The 16,421-nt window shown below is 44.0% G+C and overlaps 1 long non-coding RNA gene across 1 annotated transcript in view; it reads right to left on the bottom strand.

The window, feature by feature from the left end:
• Positions 1-16,420, bottom strand: part of LOC144584044 (uncharacterized) — a 112,166-nt gene extending 95,746 nt beyond the window's left edge. Inside the window, exon 1 of the long non-coding RNA XR_013538050.1 lies at positions 16,292-16,420. This is a non-coding gene — a long non-coding RNA (uncharacterized LOC144584044). The remainder of the gene's footprint in view (positions 1-16,291) is intronic.
• Between the last annotated feature and the right edge of the window lies 1 nt (position 16,421).

Below are 16,421 nucleotides of genomic sequence, written 5' to 3'. Positions count from 1 at the left end.
TTCCTTCTCTCCCTCGCACACCATTACATAAACACAGACACACTCAGTGAATTTTTACCTGGGACTCAGACTAATTCACACCTCTTGGGACCTCGTTTTCTTAACAAAAAGAGAAGGGGGTACGCAGCCATGTAAATGAAAAGTCCAATTTCTCTAAATTTGCATTGTAAAACCATCGTTCAACTTCCTTGAAATAAATTTTACTATTTTATTAGAGCAAACAAAATGGCAATAAAACACTAATACACTGCCTTGGATCCAGGGGAAGAGCTAAAATTAACATAACCCGCACTGTGTTTGCTATTACATTCAATTACCTTTTAACTTAAGATTTACATTCTCATCCCCCTTAATCTCCACATTGGTGGCTTCCAAATCACTCTTCCCAAGTCAGACCAAGCATTCAGGACCGGTTTGTATGAAAGATAGCTTTTCCCTCAGCACATAGCTCCAATCTCCCCTCCAAGAGTTAAGGCCATGCTCAGACCAGCAAATTCAGCTACTGTGATCTATTCCCGAACAGAAGAACTCTGATCCAACTTAATGTCCTCACTTCAATCTGATCCAGCGACCACAAGAGTTGATGCTTCTAAATCACTGTCAGTGCCTGACATAAAAAGTACACAATACGCACACACGGGCACAGTTAGAAGCTGTCCAGAAAGAGAATACTCCGTTCTTATCCCAAGGCATTTACTGTTTACTTTGGACAAGGTGACAAGATGGATGGAAGGAGAAGCAAAGCATTAACGTGAGGAACATGACCAGAAAGAGTTGCCCTCTTCAGACGGACAGGGCTAGGGCTCACCTGTGACGGGAGGTAATATGCCATAACATAAAGGCAAATAGGGAGAGAAACTCCTGAATGGGTGCTCCTGACAGGATCATGTACACCAGGCTCGGAATGATAGTGAACAAATATAAAAACAAGGCAAAGGGAAGGCCCAGTAAGTGCTTGCCATTTACATTCCTGACCACAGGAATCCTGTTCAACTTCTCTCTTCCTCCATCCTCCCTCTTCCAAAGTTTCACCAGCTCCTGCTCACATGCCTTAAAAGCTTAACCTCATGTTCCTAAGGGCTAGAAACGTCTCTCCTTTTTAAAAACAGAAACAGAGATTCCCTCAGGATGCTGTCTTCCGACCCAGCACTATACCCTGATTTCTGCAACTTGCACCAGTAAGATGGCAGCACAGGCATTTCCCCTATCGCTGCAGGGACAAGGGATAAATGACTAAAGGACCAGTTCAGACCCTGGCTGCACTCCAGAAAACAGCGGAAGCCCAGCTTCATGTTCTCAGCCTTCAAAAGTGAGATGGGAAGCGCAAGAGGGAGGGCCTTCTCAGTCATGGCATCCTACTTACAAAACTCCCTCCTAACGGGAACTCCACCAAGTCCAGCTCTTCTTCTGCTTCCAGTGGTGAAGGAACACTTGGGTTTAATTTTGACCGGGCTTTTGTTTTATTTACCATGCTTCTGCTCTTTGCTCTTTATTTTTATTTTAATTAAATACGTATGTGTTTGCTTTTATTGCTTTTGTATTTTCCTCTATGGTTTAATTTTATACAAAAGTCAATGTGCTGCAGATATTAAAAATTTTGGAAAGGGGAAATTCAGGATCAAATCTCCACTGAGCAACCTCAGGTCGGTCCTTTTGTCTCAGCCTGACCTACTTATAACTCACTGGGTTGTTATTGGGATAAAATGGGAATAAAGACAGCCATACAGACCAGTTTGAATTCATTAGAAGATGGGTGAGATACTGTATAAAAATAAATAACAATAAAATGTTATTGTTGTTTTATATGCTAGAGGGGAAGGGCAGCATTTAGGTCATAAGGTTTGAAGAAACATGCATAAAGCATGGATAAATCGTGGATCTAACTCAGGAGACAATGTATCTCATTACCACTCCACGCCCCCTGTTAATGGAAAAACACTCCTTGTTTTTGGCTGCATAACATAAAAAAATTAATTTAAAAAACTTTAGATTAAAAAAAAGTCTGGATATAGATCCAGTGTTCAAGGGGAGGGGAGGGTTCACAGGTGAAAAGTTTGCTAGAGTCTATTGCTATTTCACTCCCATTCTTTTCATCAGCCAATCCAACAGAGGTTTGTTGACAGACTGGCCTATTTCTTGGGACCTGTCCGAATCTCACCTGGTTTTCCTTTGCTTCCCCCTCCACCCATCCCTCCCTCTCCACCATGTCTTCTCTGTTGCTCCACCCTTAATAAATAAAGGGGGGGAGGGAAAGCCAACCTGTACTAGTGAAAGAGGATGAAAGAGGAAAAAAATAAAATAAAAAAGGCAGATACAGCAGAATTTTATCGGTTATTTTACCTGGTCTAAGGCTTTGGGCAAAGGACAACAGGTGTTAGCTGCCAGCACTGCATCTGACTCACTTTGACAGTTTCCTCTCCACAAGGCCAGGGAAAAAGAAAGAGACACAGCATAACTCAGTGCCAGTTCTACTCCAGAGCAGAGCTGGTTAAATCAAATGAACTTTATTTAGTCGTCAGTACCAAATCCCATTCATTTCGAGGGGCCTCCACTAAATAAGATTAATTCCAAAGGCTCCCCAATCTGTTTAGTCTCTCTTGAGGACCGACCGTGTTTTGTAACAGGGCATCTTCTCCATTAGGGAACTGCAGGATTGCTGAGGAGAAGTATACAGATATGGACTTCCTACAACTTTCTGCACAATTTGGAAGTTCATTTGAAATGCAGGGCATGAAGGCAATTTGAAAAAGAAAAGAAAAGAACAACACTGAGCTCAGGATTTAAAAAAAAAACATTTACCCTGTTTTGTAGGCTTCACAAAAGCTGCCATCCATAGGTGTCTGGTAGCTTACAAGGACAGCCAGAAAACAGAGCCACCCAAGGGAAGTGTCATTTAGCCAAAACTAGTCTCTAGACTACAATTCCCTGAATCTTCCAATGGATTCCAGGAGCTGTAGTCCGAGAAATAACTTTTCCACAATCTGCATTTAACATGACTCAAAGCCACTGAAATTTCTATTGCACACAAAAATCCACTGTTAAAGCAACCTGTGATAATGACCATCACACCACTATCTTGAGTAACAATGACTTCCAAAACTAATTATATCTTTGGCAATTAAGCTTGTTTATTTTAGAAGGATCTTTTAAGAGTTCAGATGCTTTTACTTGCTTCGATTATAAAAGCTTTTCTAATCTGTTTTATATTTTAGTTTTGTTTTGTGTAATTTTATCATTGTTAGTGACCTCAAAAGCCATTCTTTGAAAGTAAAGCAGGTAGGAATCCAAGAAATAAAAACATATATTTATATAACACTGGGATCTACTAGTAATTGACTAAGAAAGATGAAATTTAAATCCTCACTCAGCCATGACACCGTGAGTTGGCCTTCCATCAAGAACTCACTCTCAGCGTAACCTAACTCATAGGGTTGTTATTAACCCAGGTATACTAACCCGATGTTCCACAAAATGAAAAGTTATTTTATACCTCTGGACTGAGAAGCAGCATGTACAGAACATCCGTTTCGTAGAGACAAGGGAGGGGGAAAAAAAACATGTACGTAACTGAGGAGAGTTTTTTGCACACTCCTAAAGGCAGGTTTGATTTACACTCCACATTAAGAACATACACAAGCTGCTGCCGACACCCTCGACATCTGACCTTAGACCTCTTTAGAGCATCTGCATTGTATCATCCGAGATATTATACCATTAGGTGGGGAACTGAGAATCCAGTTACAGTATCTGAAGCGAATAGACAAACCCAGCTTTTTTGGTTCAAACTCTCTCCACACCCCTCATTGGTGAGCACTGTTTAGCTTCTTACTACGCAAACACCGGGATCTAAAATGGATATACAGGGAAATAAGTATAATTTCTTGACATCCCATCAATCTGACCCAACTTTCTAGCCAAGAAGGAAAGAAGCTAAGCCTCTATCTTGGTTCAGAGGCTTTTTCTCCATGGTATCCTTAGGGTCTGACTTTGCATCAGGAGTCCAGGGGTGATGGGGGTTCAAACACAGTGATGCTGGCTTGCCACATATGAACCGAAGGAATCATCTAACACACTCACCCTCCTGTAAGACCACTGTGTCCAGAGTCCAAAATTATCCAATTGTACTATTTTCACCTTTACTGTCAAGATGGAGCTCATATTTTGAAGAGAGGCTTACGGCTGTGTTTCTAGACACAGCAACCAGTACACAAAATCAACCCATCTATCCACAACACATAGACGAATTAGCGGTCAACTTATTAAAACTGCTACCTGCACAAGACTGAGGAGTAGGAACTCTTAAGAGGAAATACTTCCTGGGGAAGAAAACGATTCTGCTACCATTTTTTTAAAAAAGTGGGCACATTCAGAAGCCCCCTGCATCAGACATATTTTATCTTTTTTGAACAATTTATTTTTTTGGGGGGGGGGGAGTGCCTGGTTCTTGCCACAAAACCAGTCACTCCGCATTCCACACAGCCAATTTCTCCCACAAGTGAGTTTGCAGGCTCACTTTCCACTATCTATGTCTTTCTCTCTCAAAATAAAATAAAATAAAATAAAACCAGCAAAGGAGACTCCACAGCAGCTCAGGAATTGTCAAATTGGGTTAGAAGGCTTCCTGTCCAATCCCTACCCCTGTCCTCACTACAACTTGTGATCATGTGCTCCATTCAGTCAACATCGTGCAAACCAAGCAGATGGCAGGACAGAGACTGGAGGATGGGATATACCCACCTGATTATGTTGTATGGGCCATACTAGCTCAAGAATTTGGGGAGTTGTGGTCCAAAAAAAAAAGTAACTTTCTCAAGCTCTGGCAACTGATTTACAAAGCAAGTGTTTTTTGGTTCCTCATTTTCACAAGTGTAAGCGTCTAGGAAAATCACTACTTTATAACTATCTCACGAGCACACTTCCATGCATGGGTGCCCACAGTGAAGCCCATCATAGGGCATCCAGAGAGCAGCCTCTGCATGGGGCACTCAAGTCCAGGTTGGGTTCTATTGGTTTAGTAAATGCTTATTTTGCCTTTCTTCTACGGGGAAACACATCCTTCAAGTTGCCTTATCCTTTCAATAACCCTCTGAAATACAAAGCATATTTGCCTGAGAATGATTGGATCCTTGAAGATATGTCCATTTCAAATAGACTTATATTGGCAGATAGTTTAATTTTAAACTATTTATAGCTATCTTTCCCCCTCTTAATTTGTAAGTTTCTGCTGTTGTATTTTATTAGGTGATTCTGGTTACTTATGTCCAGCTTGCCTTTCAAATATTTTAAGGAAGTAAATGAATTAGAAACAAAAGCACCCTCAAAGAAGCAGAACAGTATTATCACACCCATGGGGCTTGTTTTAAAAAGCAGCAAACCTGAATGTTTAGGGGAAAAAGCATACTAAACTGAGATATTTTTTAAAAAAATAAAAACTATTTAGACTAGGAACAAGGGTTTTATGAAGAATGGAGGAGCAGGGAAAGAAAGAGGGAGAGAGCGCTGAAAAATCAGTCACCCCATCAACCAAGTAAGGTCTCCAGTTAAGAGGAAAAATGTCTGCCTTTGCCTATTTTCCTTCCGGAGTGGATGATGCCTGCTGCCACTTCTGCTTTGCACAGTTTTAAAAGGACTTAAGTCCCTCCAAAGGGGCAGCTTAATTTTCCTTTTTTAAAAGAGAAAAGTGTCAGTCTAATTAGATAAATCCGCCAGGCACGTGGCCTGCAGTTCGTCATGGAAATTAACCTCTTGAAAAGATCACAGTTACCGAAATAAGGATGTGTGTTTTGGCGCAAAGCAATGAAACGGGACACGGGACACACACACTGGCTGTGATATCGGATACTTCATTCTCTTTGAATAAATGTGCTCCCCCGCAGCTGCCCACCCCCTTTGCCTCTCTCTCCAGGGACAAGAGTCCAGGAGCTTTTGCTGCCAGATAGAAAACCAGCAAACAGGGCCAGTATGGCAGGAGTCTTTTCCACTATAGTGCCCAAATAAGGGGCACAGCAGAGCTAACGCAACACGCTACCTCGGCTGCTAACACCAAGTACAATCCAACTACCAGGAAGCTCTGCTGCGGAGGCCCTGTTGTACACAGAGTCCTCAGGAGTCCTAGTAGAAAGAGAGGGATCAAGACTTGGCATGGGTCATTGCCATTCAGCTATGTCTTTGGAAGAGACTCAGGTGTCTTCCTATCCTGGCAACAATGGCATTCGCTCATAACATCAGGCAAACTTTCACTCAGGAGGACTCAAGAGCTCTCTCTAAGTAGAGGAGTTTCCAGTTGGAGTGGATTAGGGTGTGTTTGAATGTGTTTCTTGAGAATGAACAACAACAACAACAACAACAACAACAACAACAGGACATTTTAGGTTGCTTTATTTAAATATTAATTTTATTTTGCATTTATTCCAACACTCATTTAGGCATGTCAAGGGCTGTCTTTACTGCCTTAAATCACCCTCTTTGTTGTCCCCAGAAAGAAACCACCTTGGGGGGGAGCATGTTTTGTATCTGCAGAGATCTGGAAGCAACAAACAAACACCAACAATTCTCCTCTGCAAGGGAAAGCAATCCAGGTTACGAAATAAAACACATCTCACTATGCAATCCAGAAGACAGGGTATCTCAAACAGACGGCATGTGTCCAGCTAGAGATGTCGGCACAGCAAAACAACTGAAAGAAGAGCCTTCTGCATTTAGCCAGGAACCTTTCAATTTGCTTTATGTTTCAGTTTTGCAGATTGCAACCTGAAAGGGGAGGTACAAATATCTAGGGGTAGGGGCTACCATGAAGCCTGCAAGAAGCTCATTTGTTTTTCACAACTTGAGCTGCTATAAATACTTGTGAGAACAATTCCCTGACTTGGGATCTTTGCATGTAAAGTGGCAGATAAATATTTTATTTTATAAATAGATAAATGAACAATTAATAAATAGGTAACAGTCTAACTTAGGTTCTGGCTTTCCATTTCCACCCTTCTTCTTTGCCTCTCTGCCTATGGTCTGCTTCCTGAAATTTCTAGCCCACTCCACTGAGGCCTGCCCCTTTCTGTACAATACCATGAAATTATGCCTCCTCAAAATACAGAGAACAGTACTCTCCACCTTACCTAATTGTGTTGGCATTTCAGTCTGGCTTTGCCAAGTGTTATGGCAGGGTTATGGTGAAGCCTCTGCTAGAAGAACTGCACTTAGGCTGTGATACAAACATAGGCAATATGGATGTTTTTTCCTACAAGATGCATTTTCACCAAGACTGAGGGACTTGGTTTTGTTGCTGTTGTTGCAAGAGAGGTCTGAAAATTGATTGGTAAGGCTTTCTCAAACCGCCCCCCCCCCAGGTTCCAAGAAATATAAGAGCACAGACTAGGATCCACAGCAACTAGAAGGGTACACCGTTGGTTACTCCACCTCAGGCACCCTTCAGAAGACCCAGGCTCCTTGGCAGAGATTCAGAACTACAGTACATCTATCCTGCCAAAATGACATCCTGCTCTCTCTCCTCCCACCAGTATTACTAAAGAAATCTCTCACACACCTAAATAGTTGATGCATACCTTTTTAGAGATAGGGAAACTCAGGTTTATGGTCTGATTCTGATCCTTCGAGATCTCTTGTATCACCCTCTCCCCATTCAATGGGGAAAGGAATCCTCACCATTATCCCCAACCAGTGACTGGACTTCACAGGGACAATTCTCAATCTTGTCCAGGAAACATCCTCTCTAATTTAAGCCTAATCTCCTGTGCAGGTAGGAGTCCTCAAAGTGTGATATAGCTCCCTAGGAATGGCATGGGGCTGGAAAAGAATTAGAGATGTATCCAAAGGGACACTCTTTCTTGGGGGGGGGGGCAGAATAGAGGAACTTAGCACTCCTTTGATGGAGCAAAGACTATCCAGAAATGTAAACATAATCAGCCGAAATCACTAAACCCCTCCACTTTCTGCACCCAATGTAATGCTGGAGTTGGGAGGGTGGCATGTTTCAAGAAACAAAAAATTCCAGGTGTCACAGTCTCCCACTGCTTGCTGTTAAGATTTTTATAATAATAATTATTATTACTTAAAGAAGCCCACACAACAGAAGCCACCAGTCTCTCTTCCAGGCAGTACAGATAACCCATTCCTATAACTTTAAGCCACCTAGTGTCCAAAACGGAATGCTTAGAGACGTGTCCTATTCCTACAGTTACATCTTGTTTAAAAACGAAGCAGCATCTGGAAATAAATTCTTTAGAAATAAAGAGCAAGAGATGGCAAGAGGAATTAAAATAATTGGACACAGGAGACAGTTAACGGTGGCGAGGAGATACTTTTCAGCTAGAAAAATTGGCCCAGTTCTGATGTTACGTTTTTCCTTACCCAAGGAGAGTCGGGAGTAAATATGTGCTTCCGAATGGGTAAATTATAAGGAGTTCCTCGAGAAAGGCCTTTCAGGCAGCTAGCAATCTCCTTGGAAGTCTTTCATGCAAAATCTGGGTTGATATTCTATTCTGACATTAACATCTCCCACGAGAATTATTCTATGGAACTACTGTGAAGAAATGCACACTATGTCACATCCAATCCGGAGAGGAAAATTTGCTGTCAGATGCCTCTCTAGCGTGGTGGCCTTCAGGGTACTGACATCCAGCTGCTGTACCGGTAGTTGCTGAAGCCAAACCCACATGCAGAACTCAACATGAACTAGTGCTCGACAGACACAATGATCCCGCATGTGTCAGTTGTCCTGTCAGCAGCAGCATGGTGACTGCCACTGAACTGGCCAGAAGATGTGAGGAAGAAGTGAGGATGGCACAGGACAAAAAGCTGGAGCCACTGGGTCTTTCTATTCAGCAGCAGAAGTGTGTTTGTCCATCAGGGCAAAGTTGAAGAAGAAGTGGAAACGGGAAAGCAACAGTCTGCTTCCCAAAATGCTGAACTTTAAAAAGTAACTGTTGAAAAAGCTAAGACTTCCACACTATGGAGGGCAAAACCTGCTCAGAAGCCCACTTTCAACCCAAACTTGGCTAGGACTTTTCTACAGCAGCTGAAACCCCCCCCCCCCCGCCCCAGCAGATCCTCCAATACATAGGGCCCATACAGCTGAGATGGTATGGTCAGTTGGATGGACCCGTTTTGTTCTTTGTCCCTTTCCACCACTAGATCCCTCCTCCTCTTTCCTTCTCCTGTGTCCTCAAGACTCCTCTCACCTTGAGGAGTGTTAGGATTACCCAGCATTTACACTCAATGCTTCTCTTTATTCCTTAAGACTTATTAAGAATGATAATGAGCTACAAAGCTGAGAACACGTTCCTCTCTTTCTCTCTCCCCTTTGTCGCTCTCTCTCTCTCTCTTTCTCTCTCTCTCTCTCTCTCTCTACGTGCCTTTTCTGTCAAAGGCACACAGGACAAATCAGACCAAAAAAAAAAATCGTGACAATATGGATCAAGGACACTTGAGGATTTATATTCTATAAAGCAAATCCCCACTTTTTTGGAGTAGGGAGTAATGTTTTTATTATTTCCGCACACATTTCTTCCTTATTTTGCCCTTCTTACTCTCCTCCCCACTGTCAAAAAGATTTTTTTTCTTTACCTTCTCCAATCCTGGACTTTGAAATAAAGTGTGTGTGTGTGGGGGCAATGAGATAAGACAGGAAAAAAGAAAGGAAGAAAGGAAGAAAGCTGCCTGCCTGGAAAGGCTCGTTAACATGGAGCTCTTAAACGGTTGATTAATTTTAGCAAAATTTACGACACACTCCTGCTTTTCCTTCTTCAGCTTGCAGCATTCCACCAAAGCCAAGTTAATTTGAGGTCCTTCTTTATCCCCCACCCCACCCCCACAACCACCTCTTCACCTGCATTTCACACCTCCCTCCCATGTTCCAGCACTGTACATATCAACACATCTGGAAAGATAACAATGCTATCCAGGAACATACCTGCCTTATGGATTAAAGCAATTTTTAAAAATTCTCTTCAAAGGGCTGGGAAGACCAGAAGAACAAGCACACAGATCAACTTTTGTGGCTATTCTAACCTTTCTCTTTTTTCAAATTTTAGAAATGGGGTTGTGGGCTTTTATTTTTATAGAGAAGTTTCACTATTGTGTGCACTATAGGGCCACGTGCCTCAGTTCCTTTGGGTTGCAGTTTCAAAGAAAGAATGCAGCACAAACAAAACTGGAGAGAAACCAAGTTCCTAACTTGCCCCAACTTAAACACTAATTTCCCAGTCATCCAGCAACCTCTCCTTATCTGCCATTTGTCTCTCTTTCCTGCCCATTCCTCTGCTCAGATTCTGATGAAGACATCAGGAGCACATCTGGAATCAACTACAAACCTCTCCATACTTGGGCCTGCTTTTTAAGAAAATCAGGAACCAGGTATCTTTATGATTTGGGGTTCTATGCTTTCTCTTTTGCCACTTGAAAGATATCTGAGTTAATGATAGTATCACGGTGATGACAGATTGTGAGCCCAACCAAATATGAAACTTATGATTCTGTTCCTGTTGCAACCACCAAGGCCCAACTCAGGAACCAAAAGATATGAAATGAATGGAGACATCTGTTAAAACTAAAAGAAAAGTTCAGATGATGGGATTACATGATTTTCTGTGGTTACCACTCCAGGAAACCCTCCCATCTTGTTTCTAAGGAAAGTGCACGGAGAAATACTATGGAATACAGCCATCCTAGATGCACCTGCTTTGAGTCAAATGGGCAAAGTTCTTCTCTCTCAGTCTCTCAAGTATATACACACATGAGTTGGGTATAAACCCTCCTGAAATAAAATTAAGTTGGGGGAGTGTTTTGGGGTGGTAGTGACTGTTGTCTTAGACAAAAAAAAATAGACATCTCAGTAAAAAACAGGGAACAACCTGTCCCTGTTCTTGGCAGATAGCATATGCTGAATTAACAAGAATGAAGAAATTAGGAAAACACATTTTAAAACAAAATAATTAAGAGAGATATACATTGGCACAGAAGAAGGGTTTTTAACCAAACACTGGAAGTTTCTGAAAGTTACAACTCTGTACCTATACACCTGTTTAAAGCTTGTGCTCATTTAGGATGCAAAAAAGGACAAAAGGAAAAACTAATACAGGAGAAGAGTTGTGATGAAAGAAATCTACTAGGTGTCTAATTCAACTCGAAGGGTCTTGATACTTTACCCAGCCCTTCTTATTTTAAACATTTCAGGGATGGGGGAGAATTCCAGGTCCCAGAAAAGGAATTCTTAGAGGCTGATCTGTGGGCCCACCACCTTGGTCTACTGCAGAAACAACAAGCAAAGATCATGGCTTTCTGTTTTGTCCCCCCACCTCGAAGGAAGGCTTTTCTTCTGTAATGAATGACAATGTCAATGATATGAAAACGGAGCAAATAGCTTCTAAAAAGGGGCGGATTAGTCCCTGACTTCTTGTTTAAAGTATTTTCTTGTTCTAACTCATGTTCTTATGTCACTGTGCTAAAAGAGAGAGAGAGAGAGAGAGAAGGAGAGGGAGAGAGAGGAGGGGGAAGGGGGAGAGAGATGACTTTCCTTGAATGATCTGTTTAACCTAAGCCAGAGGAAAAAAAAAGTCATTAATTACTTATGTGAGCTATTGCTTCTGAAAGACAATAAACCTGCCCGGTCGCCATGGATATGACATATTTGCTCTGAAAACAACACAATAATTAGCAAAGGGGAAAGATACAAGGGGAATATGCAAACTCCCGGGTTTAAAGCCACAGTGTTTCTTTTTCTGGTGCCATGCTGGCTTTTCTGTTGATGTTTTCCACTTGTCAGTCAGTCCAGTTTGCAATTCAAATTTTTTAAAAGGTGGAGGGGGAAAGGACAAGCATTTACTCAAAAGATTTACAAAAGGGAAGAAATAAAATAAAATAAAAGAAGGGAGCAGAATGGTGATCAAACTGCACTGAAGCAGCAATACAGAGGGGAAAAAACACAACACACAGGAGAATTAATAAGATTAAAAGCAATCAAGGATGTGGATTTCATCAGACAACTTAGGCTTACAGTAGTCTTGTTTTCAAGTCTATTTAGAGCTCTTTTAGCTGTAACAGTTTGAACGCATATGTATGAATGTATGCCTGTCTACAGACATATAAAGAAAAACACGCTTTTAAAAAGGTAAGAAATTGTTCTGAGGAAAAAAAGGAGGAGTTTCATGAGAATGGCAATAGATAATGTGGCAACACTTGGTCTGGAGTAAAAAAGGCATACATCATGGACATATTTTTAAATGTGCAACTTTGCCCCTGCCTGTCAGGAGATAATGTCACCAACCTGGCACCAGCCTTCCTCAGCACAGTAATACACACACACACACACACACACACACACACACACACACACACAGAGAGAGAGAGAGAGAGAGAGAGAGAGAGAGAGAGAGAGAGAGAGAGAGAGAGAGGCACATAAGTCTTTATCATCTTTAAATGGGTCTGGAACACAACGGCTTCCTAAGATCACTACACAATCACAAAATGACTTTTTAATGTAAAGAAACAAAAAAGAAAAAGTTTTGTGCTGTAAAGTCCATGGCATTTGCTTCAATAAAATGTGTTCTAGCTAATATTTTCCTCCAATCCCATTAAACTGACATAAACTGAAACAAAAATCTTTATCGCATTATCCCTTCTGGATCCTGGCCTTCTGCACTTCAAACAAAAATAATAAGCTACCCTTCACACCAAGTCCTTTTATATTTGGTGCTGGCTTTATTTTAATATGAAGGCTGGGAAAGGAAAAAACAGCTTCATACTGGTAGCAAGTGAGTTTTTATTTGTATGGCTGGACTCTCAGACTAAACACAAGCATATAAAGAGCAGCCCCTTTCTAGCCTAACTTGATGTTCAACTACAGCATTAGACAGAACCTTCCAAGATCAGAATCCAGTTAAATGCACAGATGGCAGAAGAACTGGTTTCAGCAATGGTGATAACTCCCCTAATGTTCTTCTCACTCCCAAGCCTCTCTCCAGCTTTAGCCCTTTATTTTAACACATCAATATACAGAGTGCAAGCTGAGCAATCAAAAATAAAAAAGTAGTTTTGAAAAACAAACAAAGAGAAAAAGAACCCCATGTTGCTTCTTTAAACAATTTAGCACTTATGGAGTTTGATTTCTTAGAGAGATCAGTTTAACATCTCCATAGAAACCTGCAACAGATTATTATCAACAGAATAAATAAGTAGTCTAATAAATTAAACAGGAGGCAGAAGATCTGGAAACTTGATTGCTAACGTCCACCAATATTTTCTCTCTCCACTATCACCACCAACTAAACCCTTCCCAGCCAGCAGAGGTAGGGATTAGAAGGTGACAATAGAACAAATAGGAATTATTTTGCTAGCACACATATGTGGGCATAGGGTGAACCTAAAGACAGCAAGTAGAAAATATGCAGCAGGGTGGAATAAGCTAGTGTACTACTCTAAGGGGACAGATTAAGGTGATCCCTAATGTAGCTACAAATGCTCTAGAAAGAGCTGGAGAGATATGCATGGTAAAAGGAAGGAACACATGGAATTTATTAATCAAATGCATAGAAAGTTTTGCTCATCTCCCACAGACACCAGATAGATCTAAGCCACAGCTATTCTCAACAACTCTCTGCCCTGCAAGCCTAATGCAAAAGTTTTCTCAGGCAACCAAAGTGGAGGAAGACATCTAAGCATCCCACCTCACTTGCACCATTGGCTTCGTCTCCCAACCCATGCCTCTTGCTCCAAGCCTTCCTCATCAATTCTCGGGTCTGGATGCTGTGAAACACTGGTATGTTCAATGCATGCTAGCATTCAGCATGCACCCATGCTGCTTCCTTCAGCCCCAAGCCCAGATTTGTAAATGGGCAGCCAATCCGCCCCCCTCAAAACACCCCTAAGGTCAGTCCTCTCTCTGTCTGCTTTCTGAACCTGACATTTCTTTTGTCACCAAGAAAATATTGAGGGTCGCATTAAAGGTACCCCCACTCCCAAACGGAAAAGAGATCATATAGGACGAAAGCAACATTATCTCTTCCTCGGGTCCCAAGCTTTAGATTTGATTAGAAATTTGCACAGACAGAGCTAAGAAAGAAAGAAAGAAAGAAAGAAAGAAAGAAAGAAAGAAAGAAAGAAAGAAAGAAATAAATAAATAAATAAATAAATAACATGCAACCCTGCACGTTTTGCCCTGTCCCTAAATTGGCTTTCCTTCTTTGTTTTGTTTTTGACAAACCCCTGAAGTTTCTTCTTTTCTTTCCTTAAAGATAAAAAATAAAACCCCTCTAACCCCCCCTCCGGCCCCAGTTCTCGGCAGACCCGAACTTTGACTGACAACTGGACACCTGTTCCCCTGGTCCCGGGAGCGCCCAAACATGGAGAGGAGCGTTGACCAAAACCTCCACTCCTCCGAGGGCGCCCCCGCCCTTCCCAACTCCACCCCACCGCGGAGCCGAGCCCCCACCCCACCCACCCCACCCCATCCCACCCTCCAACACAAACAATACGCAGCCAAACAAACGGCTGCCATCCCCCCCATCTTCGCCCCACTCATAAACAGGCGCCGTCTGTAGCAAAGGTCTCTCACCCCTTGTGCGCCCCCATCAGACCCAAACTCTCCCAAGCACGAGACTTTTTTAAAAAAAAGGAGAATGGGAAAAAAGAGAGATCGCGAAAAGAGGGAGAGGAGGGCGGGAGAGACCCCCTTCCTGGCTCCAAAGAGCAATTCAGCTGCTCCTGCAAAGGCCACCCGGGTAAAAATAACCTGTTGCTTCAAAGTGGGGAGGCATCAAGTCTCGCGGATCGCCCCCAAACCATACGTAAAGGAGATGAACGGACCATTCAAAGAGGGAAGGAGAGAGGAGTTTAAAAATTGAGCCCCTTCCACAAGAGGCTGCTTCCCCAAGGCAGATCTGGAACATCGTCTCCTTACACCCCAGGCCCACCCCACGGCTACCCCCAGCATCGCGCGCTCCGAACCCTCCAGGGCATCTCTCCAGAAACGCGCCGCGGCACCCCGATCTCCTTCCCGCAACACACGACTTTGGCCGAACTTCGCGGGCCGCCGTTCACAAACGCCAACCTCGCTCGGGCGGCAATCTTAACGATGACAAGCCCAACAACACGGCGGGGAAACCGCAGCCGCGTCTCGCCCTTCCTTCTCGCCCTGCCTGGCCAACTTTCTTTCGGCAAAAGCAGATGGAGAGGGGAGAGGACGCCTGGTCAAAGCTACCTTGGGAGTCGGGCACCTGCGATCCAAAGTCATAAAGTGGAGAGGAAGAAAAAGTGGGGAATCCTGCTCTGCTCCTCTCTCTCTCTCTCTGCCTTTCCTGTCCCCTTCCTTTTTCCTCTTGCCAATGCTATTTTTAAAGTTCCAGAAAATCGACTAGGCACCACCTGCGTCCGTAACCCCGGGGAGATCGAAAAGGATTAGTCCTCCCGCCCCGATTCTACGGAAAGGGACATCTCCGGACTGGGGTATATGGGGAACACGGAAGAGAGAAGTGGGAAAAGGGAAAGCGACGCAAAACATGCGCATCCCCCTCCCTTTGCTTGACTTGTTCAATTTCATCCAAGTCCTGGGAATTGCGAGCCTCTCTTCCGCCGCCCCTCAACCCCAGACCCGCAACTCCCGGACCAGGAAGGAGAGAAGCCACCTGCATCCTTTTTCCCAAGGTGCCCCAGGAAGGAAGGGAAGAGGGGTGGGGGTGGAAAAGACCAATCGCAGCAGCAGACCCCCCTCCCCCGAAATCAAAAAGCGAGCGCTACTCCGCGATCCCTGGCAGCTGCACCCACGGAACAAGATCCGCGCGCGTGTCTCTCCGCGCGCCCCCCCCCCCGCCGCCACTTTTCAGAGCGCAACGACCTACGCAGCGCAATACAATAGAAGGCAAGGCAATGCCATCTCTCTTTCGCCGGCCGCCGGCCCCCCCCCCCCGTCCTTGCAAGTGTCCCCCTCTCCCGCTCTGCCGGCGCAAAGCCCCTTCTTGCCCACGCCCCCTCCCGACCTCCCCAGCTCAGTCTCAGGCACCTTCCAAACTACGTCGCCCTCCCTCCAAGCCATTCCCCCCCTCCCCCGTTTGCTCCCGGGCGCTGCTCCTCGCCCTCTCTTGCCAAGCCTCATCAGCGCGCACTGAGGGGGGGGGGAGAAGAGCGAGCGGGCGAGAGTTGTTTGGGGCAGCAGCCACCCGCTCGAGCGCTTGTCGGGACAAGCCGCGGAAAAGTGCACGAGCGGGGACCCGGCCGTGGCCCCGGGGGGAGCAAGGCACGGGACTGGCCGCCGGAGGGGCGGGCAGAGGAGAGCGAAAGATCTTACCTGCACTTGGGGCTGCTTTGGGTGACTTTCCAAGTACAGGGAAATGTGTATGTTTAGGATGGAGTCTCGGAGCGCGCATGCGCCATCAAAGTTGCCCTGATCCGGGATTTTTTTCCCTCCGCGCTCGCCT

Source organism: Pogona vitticeps, chromosome 7, assembly GCF_051106095.1.
Source record: "Pogona vitticeps strain Pit_001003342236 chromosome 7, PviZW2.1, whole genome shotgun sequence".
Lineage (NCBI taxonomy): Eukaryota > Metazoa > Chordata > Lepidosauria > Squamata > Agamidae > Pogona > Pogona vitticeps.
This window is presented reverse-complemented; position numbering and strand designations above follow the sequence as displayed.